This window comes from Rhinoraja longicauda, chromosome 19 (assembly GCF_053455715.1).
Source record: "Rhinoraja longicauda isolate Sanriku21f chromosome 19, sRhiLon1.1, whole genome shotgun sequence".
In the NCBI taxonomy this organism is placed as follows: domain Eukaryota; kingdom Metazoa; phylum Chordata; class Chondrichthyes; order Rajiformes; family Arhynchobatidae; genus Rhinoraja; species Rhinoraja longicauda.
The window spans coordinates 4,617,279-4,633,751 of NC_135971.1; the positions used below are offsets into that span (position 1 = coordinate 4,617,279).

The following is a 16,473-nucleotide window of genomic DNA, read 5'->3' on the forward strand; positions in this document are numbered from 1 at the left end:
AAAGCCTTTTTGACCACCTTATCTATCTGCGACTCGACCTTCAAGGAACCATGCACCTGTACTCCTAGATCCCTACGCTATACAACACTCCTTGTTTCTTGTATATTTAATAAATAAAATAAAATAATGTTTTTTTAAAAATTAAAGGGCGCAGCGGTAGAGATGATGCCTCACAGCGAATGCAGCGCCGGAGACCCGGGTTCCATCCCGAATACGGGCGCTGTCTGTACGGAGTTTGTACGTTCTCCCCGTGACCTGCGTGGGTTTTCTCCTAGATCTTCAGTTTCCTCCCACACTCCAAAGACGTGCAGGTTTGTAGGTTAATTGGCTTGGTAAATGTAAAAGTTGTCCCCACTGGGTATAGGATAGTGTGCGGGGATCGCTGGGCGGCGCGGACCCGGTGGGTCGAAAGGGCCTGTTTCTGCGCTGTATCTCTAAACTAAACTAAACTCCACAGAGGCCGACCATTCACTGTGGAGGTGGACAGAGGAGAGTGGGGACGAGTCGTGGGGCAGAGGCAATGGGGGAAGGGGATGGAGGGATGACATTCGGGGGTCAGTGAGGGGAGAGAGGAGAGTGGGGGGGGGGGCGGTGGCATTTGGGCGGACGCTTGTGGAGGTTACGGGTGGGGGGGGGTGGGGAGCCCACACTGACCGCTGGCTGGAGTGACCGGTGCCAACACTGACCGCTGGCAGGAGTGACCAGTGCCCACACTGGCCGGAGTGACCGGTGCCAACACTGACCATGGCTGGAGTGACCGGTGCCCACACTGACGGCCAGCTGGAGTGACCAGTGCCCACTGTCCGGAGTGACTGGTGCTCACACTGGCCGGAGTGATCAGTGACCACTGTCTGGAGTGACCGGTGCCCACACTGGCCGGAGTGCTCAGTGACCACTGTCAGGAGTGACCGGTGCCCGCTCTGACCGCTGGCCGGAGTGATCAGTGACCACTGTCGGGAGTGACCGGTGCCCGCTCTGACCGCTGTCCGGAGTGACCGGTGCCCACACTGGCCGTAGTGATCAGTGCCCACTGACCGGAGTGACCAGTGACCACTGTCCAGAATGACCGGTGCCCACACTGACCGCTGTCCGGAGTGACCGATGCCCACTGTCCGGTGTGACCGGTGCCTGCACTAACCAGAGGCCCGCGCTGACCACTGTCCAGGGTGCCCACACTGACCGCTGTCCGGAGTGACCGGTGCCCACTGTCCGAAGTGACCGGTGCCTGCACTAACCACAGGCCCGCGCTGACCACTGTCCAGGGTGCCCACACTGACCGCTGTACAGTGACCGGTGCCCACCACCCCCGGTCACATTTAATCAGCCTCATGCACTGCCTCGAGGACATAAAATGTTGGATGGCACAGAACTTCCTTCACCCAGAAGAAATGAGTGACGTTTTTGTTGAGATTCTTCTTCAGACTGAGTGTCTGAAGACATCACTTAGTCTGAAGAAGGGTCTCGACCCAAAACGTCACCCATTCCTTCTCTCCTGAGATGCTGCCTGACCTGCTGAGTTACTCCAGCATTTTGTGAATAAATACAAGATTGATAAGGGACCGTCTGAAGAAGGGTCTCGACCCGAAGGGCAGAATTGCCTACTCCTGCACCTATTTTGCTCCATGTTTCTATATCTTTGTCCCTGAATCTGCAAATGTGCTTTTTTCCCGTGTGGGTTTCGATATGTATTGTAGGAAGGAATTGCAGATGCTGATTTAAACTGAAGATGGACACTGTAAGTTAATACTTCACAAACTCTTAAAGCGTACAACATCTTTTAATGATAGCACAGCGTATTACATACATCTTCAAGCACTGGCTACGTTCCTCTACTGAACTGTACCCAGGAAGGGAAGGCGTTATGATTGATGTTAACTAGGCGGGGTTAATGGTACTGAGGTAACTATGTTATTGGTTGCATATAAACCATCTACATCCTTCCCCCTAGAAAATTAAACAGATTGTTGTCACAACAACAGAATTAATAACAGAATTAAGCAAAATCGCCATAGCGCACAGGTGGCTTACTAATCCGGCCCGAGCGCGTACGAATGTCTCCCCCTCCCCCCGAAAGAGCAGAAGAAACCGGAGGACACGAGGCAGCAGGGGAACCAGGGAAGGGAGGTGCGGTGGTAGAACCGGGAGAGTGGGAACCGGCAACAGGGGACCCGCGCAGAGGGGAACCGGGCGCGCGATATGGGGACCGAGGCATACAAGGAACGCTGGCCGGGACGGCAGCCGGCTGCTGGTATGAGAGCGGCGGGGCATAGGGTCCCGGGGGCTGCGGCTTTGGCTCATTAACCGCAAGCAGGTGTTGTCGGCTTCTTCGGTAGATGGTGCCCTCATGGTCCACCAGGTACGAACGAGGTGAGTCGGCCACCCCAACCACGGTGGCCAGACGGGAGTGACCGCCGGCGGTCTGCAACCGAACAACCTGTCCAGGCAAAAGAGGATCGAGTGGTCTGCACGACCGATCGTGGGAACGCCGCTGGCTGTCATGCTTCTCTTGAATACGCCTCTGCACGGAGGCAGGCTCCAGCACCCGAGGTTGCAGCTGGCGCTGGGCAATCGGGATAGTAGATCTGGTATTCCTTGACATCAGACGCTGAGCAGGTGACCCCATGGCCGGATCCCTGGAAACATTCCTGAGGTTTAGGAGATCCAAGTACAAATCAGTGTTGGAAAGTCTCGCCTGTTCCATCAGATGCTTGGCGCTGCGGACGGCCCGTTCTGCAAGTCCGTTGCTCTGTGGGTACTCAGGGCTGCTGGTGAAATGCACAAAATTCCACTTGTCCGCAAAACTTTTGAATTCTCGGCTGGTAAACTGCCTGCCGTTGTCAGTCTGCAGCCTGACAGGGGACCCAAAAGTGGAGAAGTGTTTCCGCAGCTTTCGGATCACCATCTCCGACGTGAGGGATGTCAGTAAATCCACCTCGAACCAGTTTGAGTATGAGTCGACCAGGACAAGGTAGTGGTTACCACGCCACTCGAAGATGTCAGCAGCCAACGAGGACCAGGCCAAGGCAGGGGCAGGCTGTTGCAGCAGGGGCTGTCGCTGCTGGTGTGGAGCAAGACTGTTGCACGTGGAGCAGGCAGAAACTCGGTCTCGGATATAATTGGCCATTCCGGGCCAGTAGAATTGGCACTGAGCGTGGGCGAGTGTTGCATCGACCCCAGGGTGTCCGCTATGGGCTGCGCAATAGTAAGAGTCAAACAGGGAGGACGGGACCACAACTTTATGTCCCTTGACGATGACGCCATTCTGGAGCACCAATTCGTCGCGGACCAGGAAGAAAGGCTGTGTTTCAGATGGCGCAGCGGAGCGCTTTGTTGGCCACCCTGCTTTAATCACAGTGGCAAGCCGCTGCAAAACTGGATCGGCAGCGGTGTGCTCGGCCAACACCTGTAGCTGCTTGGTGGGAATGAAATTAACGCCCAGTACAAGCAAGTCCTCTGTTTCGTAGGGGTGGCGATCACAGGAGGTCCGCGGGGCGCGCGATAGGGTGTCCGCAATGTGCATCTCGGTGCCCTTCTTGTAGATGATGTCGAATTCGAAACGCTGGAGCTGTAGCATCATACGCTGCAGCCTGGCGGGGGCAGCGTGAATTGGCTTGTTTAGGATGGTCACCAGTGGCTGGTGGTCGGTTTCGACCGTAAATCTGCTGCCGAACAGGAAATCTCTGAACTTGGAGCAGGCGAACACCACCGCGAGCAGCTCTTTCTCGATCTGAGCGTACCGCTGCTCGGTGTCCGTCATGGTGCGGGAGGCATAGGAGACAGGATGTAACGATCCATCGACAGACTGAAGGCAAGCCGCACCCAGACCGAACTTGGAAGCGTCACAGGTGACGGTGATGGGGCGACTTACATCGAAGTACCGCAACGTCGGGGTGTCAATCAATTTCGACTTGAGGCAGTCAAAGGCCTGCTGGTGATGTTGGAGCCAGGCCCAGGCAATATCCTTTTTTGTCAATTGCCGCAGGGGAGCACTCAGCTCACTGAGGTTTTGTATAAACTTCCCCAGGTAGTTCACCATGCCTAAGAATCGTTGTAGACCTGGCACGTCGGTGGGGGCTGCCATCTCGGAGATGGCAGCTGCCTTCAAGGGGTCGGGTTTTAGTCCGTTAGAGGTGAAGACGTGTCCCACATACGTGACTTCTGGGACGCGGAACCGGCATTTCTTGGGATTCAGCTTCAGATTGACCTTCCGCGCCCGATCCAGGATGCTGCGGAGGTTCAGGTCGTGCTCCGCAATGTCTTTCCCATAAACCAGGATATCATCCACGATGATGGCACATGGCAGGCCCGAGAATATCTGCTCCATAGTTCGCTGGAACACCTCGCTAGCGGAATTAATGCCGAATGGCATTCGCAGGAACTTGAATCTGCCAAACGGTGTGGCGAAGGTCGTTAGGTCAGAAGACTCTTTGTCCAACGGGATCTGCCAAAACGAGTTCTTAGCGTCTAGGACCGAAAAGATGGTGGCCTGCCCGACCTGAGCCGCCACGTCCTCAACAGACCGCATGGGGTGGTGTGGTCGCCTGATTGCAAGGTTCAAGTCCTTCGGATTGATACACACACGTATTTCATTCTTGTCTTTCTTTATCGTGGCAACCATAGTGGAGACCCAAGCGGTGGGATCGCTAACCGCTTCTAGCACCCCCTTTTCGACCATGTTATTCAGCATCGCCTCGACCCTGTCTTTCATGGCGTGAGACACCCTGTGAGCTGCGCGGGCTACAGGTTGTACGTTTGGGTCAACGGAAATACGATATGTGAGTGGTAACTTTCCCAGGTCATCGTTGAACAGGTCCTGGTATTCCACAACAGGGTTGAACGACAGTTGCACTTTGTGGACCGTGCGGTCGAAGGACACCAGGCCAAGATCTTGGCACGCACGGTTGCCCAGCAGGGTTACACAGTCAGAGTTCAAAACATAGAAAACGAGGTTTCTCGTTGCCTTTTGCAGCACACAAGTTAAAACAGCCCTCCCCACAGGCCTTAGAATTTCTCCACCATAGGCATGCAACGTAGCGTTGTCAACAACCAGGGGCTCATTATTCCTTATCTTATTGAAAAGATTTATTGACAATACGTTGACCTTCGCACCTGTATCCAGCTTTGCAAGGAAGGACACACCATTGACAGTCAGAGCTACAGAGGGATCAGAGCGTTGGGCGGTTGTGTGTAGGAGGGTAAACACATTCGAATTCTCAGGAGGATTAATTGGATCTGCCTCGTAGGAGTCGACCAGGCTGGGCTGTAAATCGTAACAGCCATCAGATTGCCTCAGCATGTTTAGACTGGGTCTGGAAATCTGTGCCTGTCTCCCACGGGAACGGATCGAGCGACAGGCCGCAGAGAAGTGGTTTAACTTTTTACAAAAGTTACAAAATTTGCCATAAGCAGGGCAGGTAGACAGTCTATGGTGCATGTAGTTACAGTTTGGGCACCTTTTTTGGGGCACTTCACCAGGACCTGGGTTGGCACGCGGCAGAAAAGCATTGTTTACCATCCGAGGCTGGGGTCTCCTACACCCAGCCAGGTTGATAGACTTATTGGCCGAGTCTCGGTGGTCATCTGGCAATACAACGACCTCAGACAATCTGCAGGCATGCATAGCTTTTTCCAACGTTAGATCCGGATCCCTTAGAAGCTCACATCGTAGCTGCTGGTCACGCATGCCAGTTACTAAAATGTCTCTAGTGAGCTGCTCCGTCATGTCACCAAAACGGCACCGCTGGGCGAGATAACGCAAATCAGCAATAAAACATTCAACAGGTTCATCCGGCAACTGTTTTCTTGTAAAGAACCGTGCCCTCTGCAGAATGCGGTTCGAGGGCAGGTCACAAATCTCCCTGAACTTACGTAGCAGGCAAGCGGGGTCACTGGCAGATTCTGCAGGGGTAATCTCCACGTCGTCGTCGCCCAGGACCGCTGGAGCATAGGTGAAAGTTCTGGCTCTCTTCATGGCATCAGGTCCGACAAGGTTGAGTAGGAGGGAGGCTTTAAGGGAGTCAGGATCAGCGCGATGTGCGACGTTGACAAAGTGGGTGAAATCAAACTCAAACGTGTCCCAGCGCTCAGAAATGTCAGCATCAAAGACAAGCTGCGCGGGCTTTCTGCAAGAGGACGCCATGGTCAGAGAGATTAAGCACAAAAAGGCACAAATCAAAAAAAAGAAATAAAACCCGACAGACAGGAGACGCAAGTGTCTTCCACTTCCGACACCATGTAAGTTAATACTTCACAAACTCTTAAAGCGTACAACATCTTTTAATGATAGCACAGCGTATTACATACATCTTCAAGCACTGGCTACGTTCCTCTACTGAACTGTACCCAGGAAGGGAAGGCGTTATGATTGATGTTAACTAGGCGGGGTTAATGGTACTGAGGTAACTATGTTATTGGTTGCATATAAACCATCTACAGACACAAAATGCCGGAGTAACTCAGCAGGACTGGCAGCATCTCTGGAGAGAAGGAAGGGGTGACGTTTCGGGTCGAGACCCTTCTGCAGACTGAGTGATGCCTTCAGACCCTCTCAGCCTGAAGAAGAATCTCAACCAAAACGTCACCCATTTCTTCTCTCCAGAGATGCTGCCTGTCCCTCTGACTTTACCTCTTTGTGTCTAATGATTTAAACTAGCCCATGATGCCAGCACCTCCCCAGACTTGGCTGGCTTTACCTTGCATTCCCTTATGCTCATGAGATCGTAAGTGATGGGAGCAGAATTAGGCCATTCGGCCCATCAAGTCTACTCCGCCATTCAATCACAGGTGATCTATCTCTCCCTCCTAACCCCATTCTCCTGCCTTCTCCCCGTAACCCCCGACGCCCGCACTAATCACGAATCTATCGACCTCTGCTGTACTGTAAATGTACTAATATACACAGCAAGTACAGTGTGGAGCTCGATTGTAATCATGTATTTCCCACCTAGTTAGCACGCACCAAAAGCTTTTCACTGCGCCTCATTACACGTGACAATAAACTAAACAGAACTGAAGTTGGTCGGCACGGACAAGCTGGGCCGAAGGGCCTGTTTCCGTGCTGTTCAGCTCGATGACTCTACGCTAACAGGCAAAATATCCACTCACTGAATGATCGGTCCTTGTCTGCGGTGTGGGTTACAGGGAGACGACGATGTACAAATAGCTGAGATGAGGGCAGAGGAGGTTGGGGGGGGGGGGGAGAGGAAGAGGGGGGTGGAGCGAAGTGGGGAAGGGGAAGGAAGTGGAAGTGGGCGGAAGGGAAACGAGGGGTGGAGGAGAATGGGGGGGGAGGGAAGTGCGGGGATGCGGGCCGCAGGGAAATCAGGGAATATGGGATATGAAGGGGGAGAAGGGAGATGGGGAAGAGGGAGAAGGGGGAGGAGGATTTTAAGAGGGGGGCGGGAAGAGGGATTTGAGGGTGGCAGGGATATTTGAGAGGGGGAGAAGGGGAGGGGCAGAAGGGGAGGGGGAGAAGGGGGAGAGGGAAAAGGGGCTTTGAGGGGGGAGAGGGATTTGGGGGAAGGGGGAGGGAGAGAAGGAGGAGGGGAGAAGGGGGAGGGGAGAAGAGAAGGTGGAGGGGGGAGAAGGGGGTAGTGGGAACTGAGGAACCCTCACTCCGTGCTCCACTGATGCCCCCCTCCCCACACTTGACCCACCCCCGCTACCCCCTTGTGTCTCCCTCCCCCCCCCACCCCGAAACCACTCACCGCCGGGACGTCCCGTCCTCGCTTGTACTTCTGCAGCAGTCCCTGTGGGAGAGGGGTCGGTCGGGAGAAGGGGTCCAACTTCTGAGGGGAGAGAGCACGGGGTCAACAAGATGTCCGGAAGGGCCGGGGATTCCTCACCCTACCCGGGATTCCCCACCGTACCCACCCCCCCCCCCTCACCGAGGCGGGATAGTGCTAGAAATGGCCCCACCTCTCCCCGACCCCCCCTCCGGCTTTCCATTTTAGAAACATAGAAAAATAGGTGCAGGATTAGGCTATTTGGACCTTCGAGCCATCACCGCCATTCAATATGATCATGGCTGATCATCTAAAATCAGTACCCCGTTCTTGCTTTTTCCCCATATCCCTTGATTCCTTTAGCCCGAAGAGCTAAATCTAACTCTCTCTTGAAAACATCCAGTGAATTGGCCTCTACTGCCTTCTGTGGCAGAGAATTCCACAGATTCACAACTCTCTGGGTGAATAGGTTTTTCCTCGTCTCAGTCCTAAATGGCCTACCCCCTTATTCTTAAACTGTGACGTCTGATTCTGGACTCCCCAACATTGGAATTTTTCCCCTGCATCTAGCCTGTCCAATCCTTTATGAATTTTATGTTTCTATTTTGACTCAGATATAGGAACAGCTTCTTCCCAGTTACTATCAGGCTACTGAATGGTCCTGTCCCAAACTTGCAACACACTTTATAGTGGACTTTGCACTTTTTTTAACCTGAACTTTGCCTTGTATGGGTTGATTTTACTCTAGTACAGCATGAATTGCTTCGATAACACGGAAACAGTTTTTCACTGTATCACAATACATATGATAATTATATAACAAAATAACAGATGTTCGCAAAACCTTTTGTGCGTTCCTAAACTAATTTGTAATGCTTGTATTTATAATTAACCTTAGTTCATTGGCTATATTTAAGAGGGAGTTAGATGTGGCCCTTGTGGCTAAAGGGATCAGGGGGTATGGAGAGAAGGCAGGTACAGGTTACTGAGCTGGATGATCAGCCATGATCATATTGAATGGCGGTGCAGGCTCGAAGGGCCGAATGGCCTACTCCTGCACCTATTTTCTATGTTTCTATGTTACTTTTATTATATAATCTATTTGGCAAAAGTATTCTTTATTAATATTTTTATACCAATACATTGTTTGTCCTATTTACTGTGAGACAAATTAATCCCTTTAAGTGGTACTTCATATTTAGCTCGGGCAGCTTACAACCCAATGGTGATTTTGATTTCTCTAATTTCAAGTTGCCTCCCCGCTCTAGTCGTTCTGCCAGTTACACTATTTGTATCCACATTACCCCTTCGTTACCAGCTTTTCCACAGCCAAAAATGGACCGTCGTGGGCTTCACCTTTCCTTAGTCATCGGCAGTGTTGCAGTGCTAACTTTCCAGGTGCCAGAGCTGTCACTGGTGCCGGAGTGGTGCTCTGGTGAGCTCCGGCACCACAGCACCCCCGGTCATCAGTGCTGGGTCTAATTTGTTCTGAACCTATTCATGCTGGTATATACTGAAGGTCGGCACAGAGTGCTGGAGTAACTCAGCGCGTCAGGCAGCATCTGTGGAGAACATGGATAGGTGATGTTTCACAGAGTGCTGGAGTAACTCAGCGGGTCAGGCAGCATCTCTGGAGAGAAGGAATGGGTGACGTTTTGGGTCGAGACTCTTCTTCTTTAGTGCAGTTTAGTTCAGTTCAATTTAGTTCAGATTTAGAATAGTTCAGTTTCGGTTTAGTTTCGTTCAGTTTCAGTTCAGGTCTGAAGAAGGGTCTCGACCCAAAACGTCACCCATTCCTTCTCTCCAGAGATGCTGCCTGACCCGCTGAGTTACTCCAGCACTCTGTGAAACGTCACCTATCCATGTTCTCCACAGATGCTGTCTGACCCGCTGAGTTACTCCAGCACTCTGTGAAACGTGACCTATCCATGTTCTCCACAGATGCTGCCTGACCCGCTGAGTTACTCCAGCACTCTGTGAAACGTCACCTATCCATGTTCTCCAGATGCTGCCTGACCCGCTGAGTTACTCCAGCACTTTGTGTCTTTCTTCCACACATCACTCGCCAGGTTTGGTCGCAACTCTCTTTTCCAGTTTTCCTCCCCCCCCCCCCCCCCCCACGACGCCATCGGTCTCCAGATGGATCTCCAACCAAAACGCTGTCTGTCCACTCCCTCCCCGGATGCTGCCTGGCCCGCTGAGTTCCTCCAGCACTTCGCGTTTAGCTCAAGATACCATCTTAGAGGTATCAGAGGTTATGGGGAGAAGGCAGGAGAATGGAGTTAGGAGGGAAGAGATAGGTCAGCCACGATTGAATGGCGGGGTAGACTTGAAGGGCCGAATGGCCTAATTCTACTCCGATCACTTCTGACCTGCATTCTCTTGTGTTTCCCTCTACAGTTCAATCTCTGTACCCCCAGTTTCCTCCCCTGCGCCCCCCTCCCATCATACCGTTTTCCACCACTCCTCCAACACACCCCCCCCCCACTCCACGGTTCCCTCCTCTCCAATGTCCCCCACCTCCATTGCCTCAGTGCCCGAGGCGCCGGTACTCACCCCCGACAGTGCCCCCCTGCCGCGGCCCCTGCCGCGACCACCGGGGCTCTGGGTGCGGGGACGACTGTGAGCGGCGGCCCTTCCCCGGGCACCCTGCTTCGCCCCCACGCCTCCTCCTCCTCCTGCATCGCCCTTAGTCTCGGGCTCGGCCTCCCAATAACGCCTCCGCTTCTGAAAGGAACGTGGTCACGTCAGCCCCCAGTCCACACCCCAACCCAGTGTCTGCTCTCTCCCCTCCTCACCACCACCAGCCCTCCAAATCCCTCGTCTCACTTCTCCATCCATCTCTTGCCCCAACCCATCCCCCCCCCCTCCATCCATCCTCCTCCCCCCCATCCCTCCACTCACCATCCACCCCCATTCCATCCATCCCACCCTCCCCCTCACCCTGCCCTCCCTCCACTCTCCCTACTCCTTCACTGCATCCCTCCCACTTACCCCCCCCTCCTCCCCCCCCCCACCTTCCCCACCACACCCCCTCTCTACATAACTCTCTTTCCCTCCCACCCGTGCTTTTTCCCCTCCCATTTCTCCCATCCCCACCCCTTTCCCAACCCCCACCCCTATCCCCCATCCGTCCCCTCTCCTCCACCAACCTCCCAAACTTCTCCCGTCACCCTCTCTCCCTCCTTCTCCCCTTCCCTCCGCACTCCCTCACCCCCTTCCTCCCAGCCATGCTCCTTCTCTCTCCCCACTGGCTCTCTCTCCTCCCCCCTGCTCCCACTCCCTCTCACTCCTCTCTCCAGCTCCCACTCTCTCTCCTCCCCCACGTCCCTCACTCTCTCTCCTCTGTGTGTGCGTGTGTGTCTCTCCTCTCTCCTTCCTCTCCCTATTTCCTTCTCCCCCCTCCCGTCCCTTCACTACTACCTCCCTCCCCGTTCCCTCACTACAAACCCCCTCGGCCCGTCCCATCACCACTAGCTCCCCTCCCTTCGGCCCATCGCCTCGCTACTAGCTCCCCCTCCCCTCACTACTAGCCCTCTCCCCCTCCTCGTCCTTTTACTACTACCCCCTCCCCTCGGCCCTTCCCCTCGCTACTAGCCCCCCCTCGGCCCATCCCCTCGCTACTAGCCCTCTCCCCACGGCCCGTCCCCTCACTCCCAGCCGCGCCTCGGCCCGTCTCCTCACTACTAAACTTTACCCATGGCCCCTCACTACTAGTACCCCTCCCCATCCCCTCAATACTAGCCCCCTCAGCCCGTCTCCTCAATACTAGCCCCTGCAATGGAGGGGTGGAGGGGAAGCAAGGCCTCTGCTGCTCGTTCTGTCCCTACTAGGGATCACGTGCCTTCACCTGGGGTAGCCCAGGCCACTCGGCCCATCCTCCCCCCTGCCGCCCCTGTCCCGGGGAGACCAGGCCGCACGGCTTGTGCTGTCTCCGCCAGCATTGCTACCCCCCTCTCTGGGATCAAGAACCCTTGCCCCTTTGGGAGAGATTCAGCCCTGCCTGGGTCGCCCGTGTGTTTGCAGCACCCATGGGTGGGGGTGGGACTGCGTGGGTGTCTGCAGCAAGTGTGTCAGGGGGCTACAGGGAGAAGGGGGTGAGGAGGGAGAGACAGATCGGCCATGATTGAATGGCGGAGCAGACACGACGGGCCGAATGGCATCATTCTGATGTGTAGGAAGAAACTGCAGATGCTGGTTTACACCGAAGACAGCCACAAAAGGCTGGAGTAACTCAGCGGGACAGGCAGCATCTCTGGAGAAAATGGACAGGTGACTTTTCAGGTCGAGACCCATCTTCAGACCTGCTCCTAGCTATGTCTTATGGTAGGTGCTTTCGAGCTTCCGTATCTTCTGCGCAGGGGAGAGGGGAGGAGAGGGAACGACTGGCACGGTGGCGCAGCGGTAGAGTTGCTGCTTTACAACGCTTGCAGCGCCGGGTTCGATCCCGTCTACGGGCGCTGTCTGTACGGAGTTTGTCCGTTCTCCCCGTGACCTGCGTGGGTTTTCTCCGAGATCTTCGGATTCCTCACATAATCCAAAGACGTACAGGTATGTGGGTTAATTGATTGTGTAAATTGTCCCTAGTGTGTGTAGGGTGGTGTTAATGTGCGGGGATCGCTGGTCGGTGCGGACTCGGTGGTTCCGAAGGGCCTGTTTCCGCACTGCATCTCTAATCTCTAAAACTCTCGTTTGTTTGTTTGTTTGTGACTGAACTTGAGTCAAAACGGTACACGATAACGCGACAATAACTCTCGTTTGTTATCTTGTTTGTGACTGAACTTGAGTCAAAACGGTACACGATAGCGCGGCAATTTTAGGCCCATCTTACTCACCATCGTCACTTTAGTGATAATGCAAGTAGTTTTATTGAAATCGGTGTTATATTTTAAAAGTTATTCACATTTTAAAGTTTAAATTTAACTCCGAGGGAGGGGGGGAGGGAGGGAGGGAGGATAAGGGGGGTTGAGGGGGATGGAGTGGGGGGAGGGGAGGGGGGGAGGGGAGGGGAGGGAGGGGGAGGAGGGGGGGGGGGAGGAGAGGGTGCTGCACCAATGCAGGAGAGATTTGAGCCAACACTTGGTCTAGTCTAAACTAACCTTAAACTAGACTGAGGAGTGAGTGGTCCTGGATGATGTCAGTTGCTTTCCCGAGGCAGCTTGAAGTGTAGATGGAGTCGATGGGGAGGGGAGGCTGGGTCTGTGTAATGGACTGGGCTGTGTCCACAACACTCCGTGCTTTCTTGTGGTCCTGGGCAGAGCTGTAGGGTGACCTCTGGGATTCCCTCCGCGTTCTCGTGATCCTGGGAATACCGGGATCAATAGACAATAGGTGCAGGAGGAGGCCATTCGGCCCTTCGAGCCAGCACCACCATTCAATGTGATCATGGCTGATCATTCTCAATCAGTACCCCGTTCCTGCCTTCTCCCCATACCCCCTGACTCCGCTATCCTTAAGAGCTCTATCTAGCTCTCTCTTGAATGCTTTCAGAGAATTGGCCTCCACTGCCTTCTGAGGCAGTGAATTCCACACATTCACAACTCTCTGACTGAAAAGGTTTTTCTTCATCTCTGTTCTAAATGGCCTACCCCTTATTCTTACACTGTGTGTGGCCCCTGGTTCTGGACTCCCCCAACATTGGGAACATGTTTCCTGCCTCTAACGTGTCCAACCCCTTAATAATCATATATGTTTCGATAAGATCCCCTTTCATCCTTGTATATTCCATTGTATACAAGCCCAGTCGCTCCAGTCTTTCAACATAGGACAGTCCCGCCATTCCAGGAATTAACCTAATAAACCTACGCTGCACGCCCTCAATAGCAAGAATATCCTTTCTCAAATTTGGAGACCTAAACTGCACACAGTACTCCAGGTGCGGTCTCACTAGGGCCCCGTACAACTGCAGAAGGACCTCTTTGCTCCTGCCCAAATGTCAAAGGCAGACCCTGCCAGCTTGCCGAGAGACCACAGCGGTGGTTGTACCCGCTCGATAACCTGGCACCGCGGTGGCGCAGCAGGTAGAGTTGCTGCCTCGAAGGGCCGAATGGCCTCCTCCTGCGCCTATTGTCTATTGTCTATTGTCTCACAGCGCCGGAGACCCGGGTTTGATCCTGACTACGGGTGCTGCCTGTACGGAATTTGTACGTTCTCCCCGTGACCTGCGTGGGGTTTTCTCAGGGTGACCTGCTCCGGTTCCCCCCCCCCCCCCCCCCCCACACTCCAAAGACGTACAGGTTAGCAGGTTGTGTAGGAAAGAAAACTGCCGATGCTGTTTTAAATCGAAGGTAGACACAAAATGCTGGAGTAACTCAGCGGGTCAGGCAGCATCTCTGGGTAATTCCTTCTCTCCGGAGATGCTGCCTGACCTGCTGAGTTACTCCAGCCTTTTGTGTCTACCATGTTTGCAGGTTAATAGGCTTTGGTAAAAATTGTAAATTGTCCCTAGTGTGTGCAGGGTTGTATACGAGGTGATCGCTGGTCGGCGCGGACTCGGTGGGCCGAAGGGCCTGTGTTTCTGCGTTGTATCTCTGAACTAAACTAAACCGAACTCATCCACATTCCTGTCATTACTGTGGTAGGTGTCACACCGACCCTGATGATTAGATCATAACCGTCGGCAAGTTATTAAACAACCCAAGGAATCTTTCCAATATTTTTCCAAAAGTGGGCAAGACCAAAACATATGAGTCAGCGAAGCCACCTCAGAATTACATCTATCACAAGTAGGATTTAAGTGACCGTAAAAACGTGCTAACTTATAGAAACATAGAAAATAGGTGCAGGAGTAGGCCATTCGGCCCTTCGAGCCTGCACCGCCATTCAATATGATCATGGCTGATCATCCAACTCAGTATCCTGTACCTGCCTTCTCTCCATACCCCCTGATCCCTTTAGCCACAAGTGCCACATCTAACTCCCTCTTAAATATAGCCAATGAAATGGCCTCAACTACCTTCTGTGGCAGAGAATTCCACAGATTCACCACTCTCCGTGTGTAATTTCAGTTTGATGTGATAATGGAAAAGAGGGTAAAGTAGCCTTCAAAAAATGTCTAATTTGCAAATACCTATAAAAATGTGAATTAGGCAAATTATATTTATTGGACAGTTGTTCAAAAGACATAAAACAACCGTCTAAAAACAAATCACAAATAGATACTAATCCCTTCCTCTTCCATAGCAGAAAGGCTTGATCAATACTGGAGGGTTGAAAGAAAAAATTAGATATGATAGGTAGCCCAAGGAATCTGAGTGTGGGTGAGATTGTTCCGATACCATAGCCTTCCTGTGACTGGACCTGTGCCAAATATTTTTCCAGAGTTTCGCTCCTTGTGCAAGACCCTCTCCACGTCTGCCTCTATTATTAAATCCCTCTCCACATAGAGTCGGAGAGTGATACAGTGTGGAAACAGGCCCTTCGGCCCAACGTGCCCACGCCGGCCAACATGTCCCAGCTACACGAGTCCCACCTGCCTGCGTTTGGTCCACATCCCTCCAAACCTGTCCTATCCATGTACCTGTCTAACCGTGTCTTAAACGTTGGGATAGTCCCTGTCTCAACTATCTCCTCTGGCAGCTTGTTCCATGCACCCTTTGTGTGAAAGATTTACCATGAAATCTTTTCCCCTTCGCCTTAAACCTATGTCCCAGCCACATCTGTCCCAGCTCCACATCTGTCCATGATATTTGTCCGCATCTACCTGCTCCATATCTCCCCGCCATTCCCCCCTCACCACATCTGTGCCGGCACCCCTTCCCCGCATCGCACCTGCCAGTCCCATCTCCACATCTGTGCACATCTGCTCCTCAAGGCCTCCACCTGTCCTCAGCCCTATGTCCACATCATAGGTTTGGATAGAGTGGATGTGGAGAGGATGTTTCCAATATTGGGGGAGTCGAGGACTAGAGGTCACAGCCTCAAAATTAAAGGACGTTCTTTTAGGAAGGGAATGAGGAGAAATTTCTTTGGATAGAGGGTAGCGAGTCTGTGGGATTCTTTGCCACAGAAGGCTGTGGAGGCCACAAGTCAGGGGATATTTTTAAGGCAGAGATAGATAGATTCTTGATTCGTACAGGTGTCAGGGTTTATGGGGAGAAGGCAGGAGAATGGGGTTAGGAGGGAGAGAGATCAGCCATGATTGAGAGCTGGAGTGGACTTGATGGGCCGAATGGCCTAATTCTGCTCCTATCACTCATGTCCTTGTGACGTCAGCCCTGACCACATCTGAGGCCCATTCCTCCCGCACTCCAAAGACGAACAGGTTTATTGGCTAATTGGCTTTGGTATAATTGTAAATTGTCCCTGCTATTTGTGTGTGGGATAGACAATAGGTGCAGGAGGAGGCCATTCGGCCCTTCGATCCACTCAATGTGATCATGGCTGATCATTCTCTATCAGTACCCTGTTCCTGCCTTAATAGTGTTAATGTGCGGGGTTTGGTGGTCAGCGCGCACTCGGTGGGCCGAAGGACCTGTTTCCGAGCTGTAATCTCAAAACTAAACTAACTATTAAGTGTCTGTGTGATTTCGACCTGAAAAGTCACACATTCCTTCTCTCCAGACTCTCTACTAGACTGGGGTAAGTAAGCTCAGCCACACAATTAGTGTGTCGTCTATTTTTCATTACAAGGCCAAGAACTGAGAGAGAGAAAGAGAGAGAGAAAGAGAGAAAGAGAGAAAGAGAGAAAGAGAGAAAGGAGAGAGAAGAAAGAGAGAGAGGAAGAGAGGAAGAGAGGAAGAGAGGAAGA

General features: G+C 52.9%; 1 protein-coding gene and 1 long non-coding RNA gene across 2 annotated transcripts in view; one reads left to right on the plus strand and one right to left on the minus strand.

The window, feature by feature from the left end:
* The window catches only part of LOC144603076 (uncharacterized), a 21,627-nt gene extending 11,246 nt beyond the window's left edge, over window positions 1-10,381 (minus strand). Inside the window, exons 1-2 of the long non-coding RNA XR_013548537.1 lie at window positions 10,281-10,381; window positions 7,707-7,787 (exon numbers count right to left, since the gene is read on the minus strand). This is a non-coding gene — a long non-coding RNA (uncharacterized LOC144603076). The remainder of the gene's footprint in view (window positions 1-7,706; window positions 7,788-10,280) is intronic.
* LOC144603066 (uncharacterized) overlaps window positions 1-16,473 on the plus strand; it is a 76,596-nt gene that overhangs the window by 1,866 nt on the left and 58,257 nt on the right. The gene's annotated exons all lie outside the window — the stretch shown is intronic.